The 8,197-nt window shown below is 39.6% G+C and overlaps 2 long non-coding RNA genes across 2 annotated transcripts; one reads left to right on the forward strand and one right to left on the reverse strand.

Annotated features, from left to right (window-relative positions):
- Nucleotides 1-3,458: 3,458 nt before the first annotated feature.
- Nucleotides 3,459-4,375, forward strand: LOC108366527 (uncharacterized). The gene is made up of 3 exons (XR_001848102.1): nt 3,459-3,746; nt 3,803-4,180; nt 4,259-4,375. It is a non-coding gene; the product is annotated as an uncharacterized LOC108366527 (long non-coding RNA).
- Nucleotides 4,376-5,994: 1,619 nt separating this feature from the next.
- LOC108366528 (uncharacterized) lies at nt 5,995-6,462 on the reverse strand. The gene is made up of 3 exons (XR_001848103.1): nt 6,405-6,462; nt 6,080-6,187; nt 5,995-6,024 (listed from the first exon to the last, which is right to left on the reverse strand). It is a non-coding gene; the product is annotated as an uncharacterized LOC108366528 (long non-coding RNA).
- Nucleotides 6,463-8,197: the final 1,735 nt, after the last annotated feature.

Below are 8,197 nucleotides of genomic sequence, written 5' to 3' on the forward strand. Positions count from 1 at the left end.
AACAACACTACGATAAAATTTAGAGGATTTTGTACGCATACCACTTACATTCTGATAATAAAGCGTATAAGTTCTACTTAATTCATTTGTAGGCTTAGAAGTATATAATAAGTCTTCGACTGTAGGGACCTTAGTCTTTTCGGTCGTTGAAGAAAACAAAGAGGGCGCACCGTCACGTTCCGAATATTCATTTGAATTTTCAAATGCTAGGTTTTGGCCGACTGGATTGGTTTCCGTTGAAAAAAACCAAATCGGCGTACAGTGACCTTAGCGGGCCTGAGCAGTTTACCGAATACATCTTCAGGAACACCCAATTTTAAGTTAACCCTCTTTAGAGTATTGGTTTCGACGTCCTTCTTAACCAGACTGAAGCAGGACATGAGATCTTTACTGTTTCCCGAATGCTTTCCCACTTATTGGAGGATGTCATATTGCATTATTAATCCAGATATAGTTATTAACCTAAGATATTTTCCTATGTATTATACCAATCGGGATGTTTAATTATGCGACCCGATTTTGTCGTAGTTATATATCTCGGTATAGTGGATGGTGATGTCGTGGTAGGCGCACCTGCTGCATTAGTGCTGGGATTTTCGGTTTCAGAAACTTCTGAAGTATCTTTTGTTGTTGTCTCGATGATATCTCTTACCTCCCCAGGCTCGTATGGAACATCTTTGCGCCTGGCAGGCCCGAGATGGAATGAGGTTCTGCGAAAATCTCCGTTGCTGGTGTTAACGGTATAAGAGCATGATGTTTCTGCTCGTTGTTTGATGCGACCCCACATGCTTAATTCACGAATCCACACAACATCTCCCACTTGAAATAGTTACCGATGACTAACCCCGTGCCTCTTATCATAATTGGCGGCTTGCTTGCTTTTCAGCGCCCTGTCATTTTCTACTGACGTTTCAAGGTCGTAATTTGGCACCAATTGCTGCTGCGTTACAGGTAGAGTAGTGCAGATCTTTCTGCCCATTAACATCTCTGCTGGTGAAAAGCCGTTTGCTAATGGTGTTGCTCGATACTCCATCAGCGCCAGATGTGGGTCCTTATTCTTCTTCAACAAGGACTTTACAGTTTTCACAGAAGACTCAATGAAGCCATTGCTTTGCGGGTAGCGTGGGGATGAAGTTATGTTTTGAAACCCCCATTGTCTGGCGAACGTCGCGAAGGCTGATTGATTAACACGCTGGAACTGTGGTGCGTTAGCCGATCTGCCGATCACAGGTATGCCATGCCTACAAAAATTGATTTGAGATGGTTAATGACGCAGCTCGTAGTTTGGTTTTCAAGTTTCGCTATTTCTGGATATAGCGAGAAATAGTCACTGACGATTATGTAGCAGCTTGAATTGTGGGAAAATAAGTCGATCCCTACGATTTTCCAAGGACGCTCCGGTGTCTTGGTGCTCATCAAGCTTTCATGGTGCGGCGTGGTATTTTGAATGCCGATGGAGCATTTTCTTATATGGTTTTAGATATATTTTCCACAGCCTGGCCACCAAACAGATTGTTTAGCCCTAGTCTTACATTTCACAATTCCAAATGGCCGGCGTATATCTTCTCTAAGACTTCATGGCGAAGCTCCGCAGGAACTACAACGCGACAGCCGTGCATAAGCAATTCATTGTTTACTGATAGGCAGTGTTTCTCGTTGTAGTATGGACGAATCTGTGCTTCGATTCGGTATCTATCGCGACTTTTTGCAAAATTGTGTCTCTCTTTTGAGCACATTCATAAATATTTAATTTACCTTGGGTAATGGGCAGACTGGCCATTACGTTGTTTACATATGTTCTAGCGTCCTCTTCAAGGCAACCTTCGCCCGCTTCTACCTCTTCTTCGATTGGATGACGTGACAGTGCATCTGCCACTACTAAGAATTTTCCCGCTGTGTAATAGATTTCATATTGGTATTTCATCATACGCAGTCTGAAATTTGTAGCCTTGGTGTGAGCTCGTGCAAATTTTTCGACGTAAAGATGGCTATTAAAGGCTTGTGGTCGGTCTCTATGCTGAACTTGATTCCCATGAGTAGTTCTGGAAATTTTACCACTTTACCCAAATAATCGCTAACGCCTCCTTCTCTATCTGTTCATAGCCTCGTTCTGTCGGCGAAAGTGATCTTGACGCATACGCTATTGGNGCCGCCCAAGTTATCGCTAACGCCTCCTTCTCTATCTGTTCATAGCCTCGTTCTGTCGGCGAAAGTGATCTTGACGCATACGCTATTGGACGCAGTATGTCCCCTTCGTCGATTTGTAGCAAAACTGCTCTCAGGCCGTAGGATGATGCGTCGGTCGAATGAATAGTTTTGTGGGACGGATCGAAGAGCTCGAGGATCGGCGTTTGGATAAGCATCTCTTTCAGCTGTCGAAATGATATTTCTTGGCTGCTTCTCCATTGGAATTCTGTCGTGCTTCGTTGTAGCTTATTGAGCGCTTGCGTCAAATATGACAGATGTGGAACGAATTTACTAAGGAAATTTACCATTCCAAGGAACCTTCTCAACTCAGTAACCGTTGTTGGTGTTGGATATTTCTCGATGGCCGCTATCCTTGAACTGTTTGGACGAATTCAGTGTAGCGACATTCACCTTCAATCTGCATAAAACCCGACGTAAAATGTCATCGCGCGATTTGCCATCGGAGCCGAACACTAGAATATCATCCATTTGGCACACTGCCCTCTTGATGTCGCGCAGTATATATTGCATTCGTTTTTCCTCCGGGGCCGAAGAAATGCCAAAAGGCATTCTCAAAAAACAGTACCTACCAAACGGGGTTAAAAACGTTGTCAATAATTGTGATGCCGCGTTAAATTTTACTTGCCAAAAACCCGAGTTGGCGTCCAATTTGGAGAAAAGTTTTGCCCCTGCTAGTTGTGCTAATGTATGGTCGGCTACCGGCATTGGGTGTATTTCACTCTCAACGCCTGCATTTATCTTGGTTAGGTCGACGCACAGTCGAATATCCCCATTACTTTTGGTAGTAATTACCATTGGGGAACAGCAAGGTGTGGGCTCGTCTACTTCTTTTATTACCTTCATCTTAAGCATTTCGTCTAGTTTCGCCGTCAAATCATCGCGAACAGCTGCGGGTACCCTACGTGCTGTAAAGATCTGAAAAGGCATCACATCATTTTTTAGTTTGATGTTACACTGGAAGTCTTTCAAACAACCGAGCCCATTGAATAGAGATGGAAACTCTTTCTCTATATCAACAGTGGATTTTAGCGTTTCTACCTGTGTACGTTCTTCGGCGTTTATGTATGCAATTGCATTTTTTGTAATCAACTGTAACCTCATGCTCGTATCCAAGACATTTGTTACTCTTCTTCCCCTTCGCCGGACAGCTTCACGTGTATTTGGTGAGAGCCACACCAAATGCATTTGCTCTGCGGCTTCTTAAGGTATTGGCCCAATGCACGCTTGCTTTGCTTGCTTTGCTCACTTTAGTTTGCTTTGCTTTACTTTGAAGGCTTTTATGGCCTAATGGTAGCTTTGAACGCTGTCATAGTAGTCAGCTGATTTTCAATGCGCGCAAATATACCCGCCATTCTTTGTTGTGCCAGCAAGTATAATTGTGAATTTTAGTTAAAATATATGTTATTAAACAATTATTTGTTACTAAGAACATTATTTTTTACAGATACCTTGCTTTTTTATCGTTCCGGTTTTGGTGAAGCTGCATTTGGCTGCGCCACTCACCACCCGTGTTTATAAGACGTAATATTCAATTGGAGGTAAAAGAGTTTATATTAAACAATTATTTGTTGCTAACAACATTATTTTTTTTCAGATACCTTGCTTTTTATCGTTCCGGCCACCAGATTCGTTGGTTTTCATAAAGTTTCATTTGGCAGTACAAAATGTTGACTCGAAATGCTGAACAAGTTTTGAGAATTTTCCTAATTTTAGCGAAAATGCGTAAATTAAAACTGCGATTAAAACAGAAGCGCCGATTTTGGGTTCGGAAATTGTACTTAGAGCGACACAAATATGGATTGTTTGAAAGTTCATTAAGAAACTTGGCTGCAGATGAGGAGCAGTTTAACAAGACATTAAGAATGCCCTTTTCGTTATTTAATGTGCTGCACGAATTTCTGGAGGCTTCGCTGACCAAATATTCAATCAGAACACCAATATCGAGCCGCTGCAGACTATTTATAACCCTGATGTAAGAGAAAATCGGTTTTACTTAATAGTATACGTATAATTTTCCATATATGTATCTGGTTTTATTTTTTTGTTGCAGATATTTGGCTCACGGTGGCACTCGGCAATTCCACACAATAGTTCACAGGATCGGCCTGACGACTTTCAGGAAGATTACGTTGGAGACATGTATGACCATATGGGATCTGTTAGCTGACCTGTACGTGGCGACCCCGTCAGAAACGGAATGGGGACGTATTTCCAATGACTTCAAGTCGCTGTGGAATATGCCCAACTGCGTTGGTTCCATCGACGGAAAGCACATTAATATTACCTGTCCAGCGAATTCAGGGTCGATGTACTATAATTACAAAGGCAATTATAGTATCGTGCTTTTGGCCGTATGTGATGCCAATTATACCTTTACCTGCGTTGACATCGGAGCATATGGAAGTCAAAGCGATGGCGGTGTCTACCACTTTTTAAAACTGGCAGATGCTATTGAAAATGATAGGCTCGGCCTTCCACATGATCAGCCTCTGCCAGGAGAAACCGAGCCATTTCCACATTATTTAGTAGGAGATGCTGCTTTTCCCTTACGGCGTTATTTAATGCGACCATATCCGGGTAGAGGTATTCCAGAAGAGCAAGAGTATTTCAATAAAAGACTCTCTCGTGCAAGAAGAGTTATAGAAAACGCATTTGGAATACTCACTGCCAAATGGAGAATATTGAGAACGACGCTATGCATGGCCCCGAAAAATGCAGAACAAATAGTGAAAGCTTGTATTGTCTTGCATAATTTTATTAAGCTTTCGTGTGCAAACTATGTAGCAAGCGATTTTGTTGATCGCTACGAAGAGGATGCCACCATCGCTGGCTCATGGCGAAACGAAGTAGTTCCATTGCCCTCAATAAGTAGGGTGTCATCGAACCGAGGCAGTTCAAATAATTATGATTTAAGGGATGCTCTGAAGACACATCTTTTTAACAATAAAATTTAAATAATTACTACTCACTGAATATGCTTTGTTTTTATTATTTAAGATAGAAAACAAAAATTTGAACTCACAGTATGAGGGCACTTATTGGTAATGTTTTAAATGTCGTCACATCTTTCAGGTTTTTAAATTAATTTTTGTTCAAGGTAAGTATGGCGTTAACATAACATATATTTCATTCAGTCTTTTAAGTTAAAATAAATTCAATTTTTATAATTTTTATATTGAGCATAGACGTATTGAAGTACGTCCATTTGAAAATCTAGGCGGCTCTCTTCTGGGACCTTCTCAAACACTTCGCCAATCGCACCCAAGAAATTGTTGTGTGTTTTTTTTTGACTATCCACAAACTGACTTACTTCGTTGACTAGATTGTTAAAGGCGGCGTTCTCATCGTTTTTTTTCTTTTGTCTCTTAGCCGGCGTTGGGGCAGTGGTTTCTTGCTCTTCTATTATAATGTTCCCACTCTCGCCTATTTGGAATCCAAAGGAAGTATCCAGTATATCTGGTTCTTGTCCGAGAACTTCTGGCGTTTGGGAGACGATGTTTGTTGTTGTCCTTAAAATATGTACATATAAATTACAATTTAAAATATAAATACTTGTTGTACAAATGTAAAGTACACTTACTGTCTGGGCGTGACCGTGTCTTTCAAAAACAAAATAGCTTCGTCGTAATAATAATAATAATAAACACGGGAATGGCACAGGCAATGAACTTTGACGAATCTGGTGCCGACGATAAAGCAGGTACTAATAATGTGGACAAAATGTTTAATAACTTTTACCAGTTGATATTACGCCTTAAAACGGAGCACAGCAATGAACATAACACATGGTGGCCGGAACGATAAAAAGCAAGGTATCTGAAAAAAATAATGTTGTTAGCAACAAATAATTGTTTAATATAAACTCTTTTACCTCCAGTTGAATATTACGCCTTATAAACACGGGTGGAAGTGGCACAGGCAAATGAAACTTTATGAAAACCAACGAATCTGGTGGCCGGAACGATAAAAAGCAAGGTATCTGAAAAAAATAATGTTGTTAGCAAGAAATAATTGTTTAATATAAACTCTTTTACCTCCAGTAGAATATTACGCCTTATAAACACGGGTGGAAGTGGCACAGCCAAATGAAACTTTATGAAAAGCAACGAATCTGGTGGCCGGAACGATAAAAAGCAAGGTATCTGAAAAAATAATGTTGTTAGCAACAAATAATTGTTTAATATAAATTATTTTACCTAAAATTGATGAAGAACGCGATAAAAACTGCACACAAGCAAAATCGACGCGAAAAATTGAAATGTCAAGAGTTGTCAAAAGCCTACAACGCGCTGTCAAATAGAGATTTCGGCTAATCGATACTTTAAAGCGCTTCAAGCAAGTGAAGTAAAGCTGCCACTAGGCCAACTTTCATACATTTTAGTAGATTTTAAAAATTGTTTGACAGTTCTCAAAGCCAAGCAAGCAAAGCAAGCGTGCATTGGGCCAATACCTTTAATTCCGGTGTTATTGTTTCTCTTTTTTGGTATGTTTGACTCTGCGCTGAGTCTATGTATAGAAGAGGTCAATAGTTGCAGTTTTTCGGACAAGCGGCGGTCTCGTACTCCAACAACAATCTTGTCGCGAATCATTTCATCGAGCAGGGTACCGTAGTTACAGTTTTCGGAAAGTATGTACAAATCAGTAATGAAGTCTTCTATAAGCTCACCGTCAAGTTGGCTTCGAAGGTTAAATTTAGCACGCTCATAGATGACGTTGGTTTTGACGACAAAATGATTGGCAAAGGCTCGCATTACCTCAGAATATTTTTCTTTGCTTGCTGGCGATAAGGGAAAAGATAAGAAAATGTTATCCGCATGGTCCGCCATTAAGCAAATCAGCGTGTTTATTTGATCCTTTCTATTCAAAATCTCTCAAACCGTCGCTGCCATCTAGGCCATTCCGCACGGTTACTGAAAGTAAATGGGTCTGGAAAACGCACTATAAAGCTGCTGCTTCCCGGTGTTACCGCCGACATGGATTGGTCGGAATCCGGCATATTGAAATTCGTAGCAATTTCCTATTACTATAGAAATTAATGTAGCTAGGTAGGTCACGCTTTTTATGTATATAAATATTTTTTTATTTGCGTAAGCTCTTTACGCCGCTGCCACCATGTTGTGTACACCAGTTCTGTTTCAAGACTGCTTTATTGCTTCGTTTCATGTTTGTAAATGGGTACATAGGTTACAAAGTAAATCACTTATACACAGTTAAAGAGAACGTAACAGTAACTAAGAGCAGAGCAGTTAGTATGTACCGAATACTCCACACTTTATGTATATTTTTGTATACATTTGTCTATATCTATCTCGATTCGTTTTGGCTGTTACAAACAACCGTTATGTGAACAAAATTAATTTACCCTTGTGCACAAGTGCGCTCGGGTATAAAAATATGCAATCTCTTTAATTTACAAAGTAATTTATAAATTTATTAATTGTTTAATTTTCAAGCAATTGAGTGTTTCAATTCAGTACCTTTCACGATGATAGTACTATCGATACTATCGATGTTTTCAACTATCGTTTCGAAAACTATCGAGTGGCGGTACTATCGAAAAGTAATTTATAAATTTATTAATTGTTTAATTTTCAAGCAATTGAGTGTTTCAATTCAGTACCTTTCACGATGATAGTACTATCGATACTATCGATGTTTTCAACTATCGTTTCGAAAACTATCGAGTGGCGGTACTATCGAAAAGTAATTTATAAATTTATTAATTGTTTAATTTTCAAGCAATTGAGTGTTTCAATTCAGTACCTTTCACGATGATAGTACTATCGATACTATCGATGTTTTCAACTATCGTTTCGAAAACTATCGAGTGGCGGTACTATCGAAAAGTAATTTATAAATTTATTAATTGTTTAATTTTCAAGCAATTGAGTGTCTCAATTCAATACCTTTCACGACGATAGTACTATCGATACTATCGATACTATCATGTTATCCCAGCTCTATTTTGTGACTCTGTTAGAATAGAGGG

Source organism: Rhagoletis zephyria, unplaced genomic scaffold (genome assembly GCF_001687245.7).
Source record: "Rhagoletis zephyria isolate East Lansing unplaced genomic scaffold, Rhagoletis_zephyria_1.1 Rzeph_scaffold_02308, whole genome shotgun sequence".
Lineage (NCBI taxonomy): Eukaryota > Metazoa > Arthropoda > Insecta > Diptera > Tephritidae > Rhagoletis > Rhagoletis zephyria.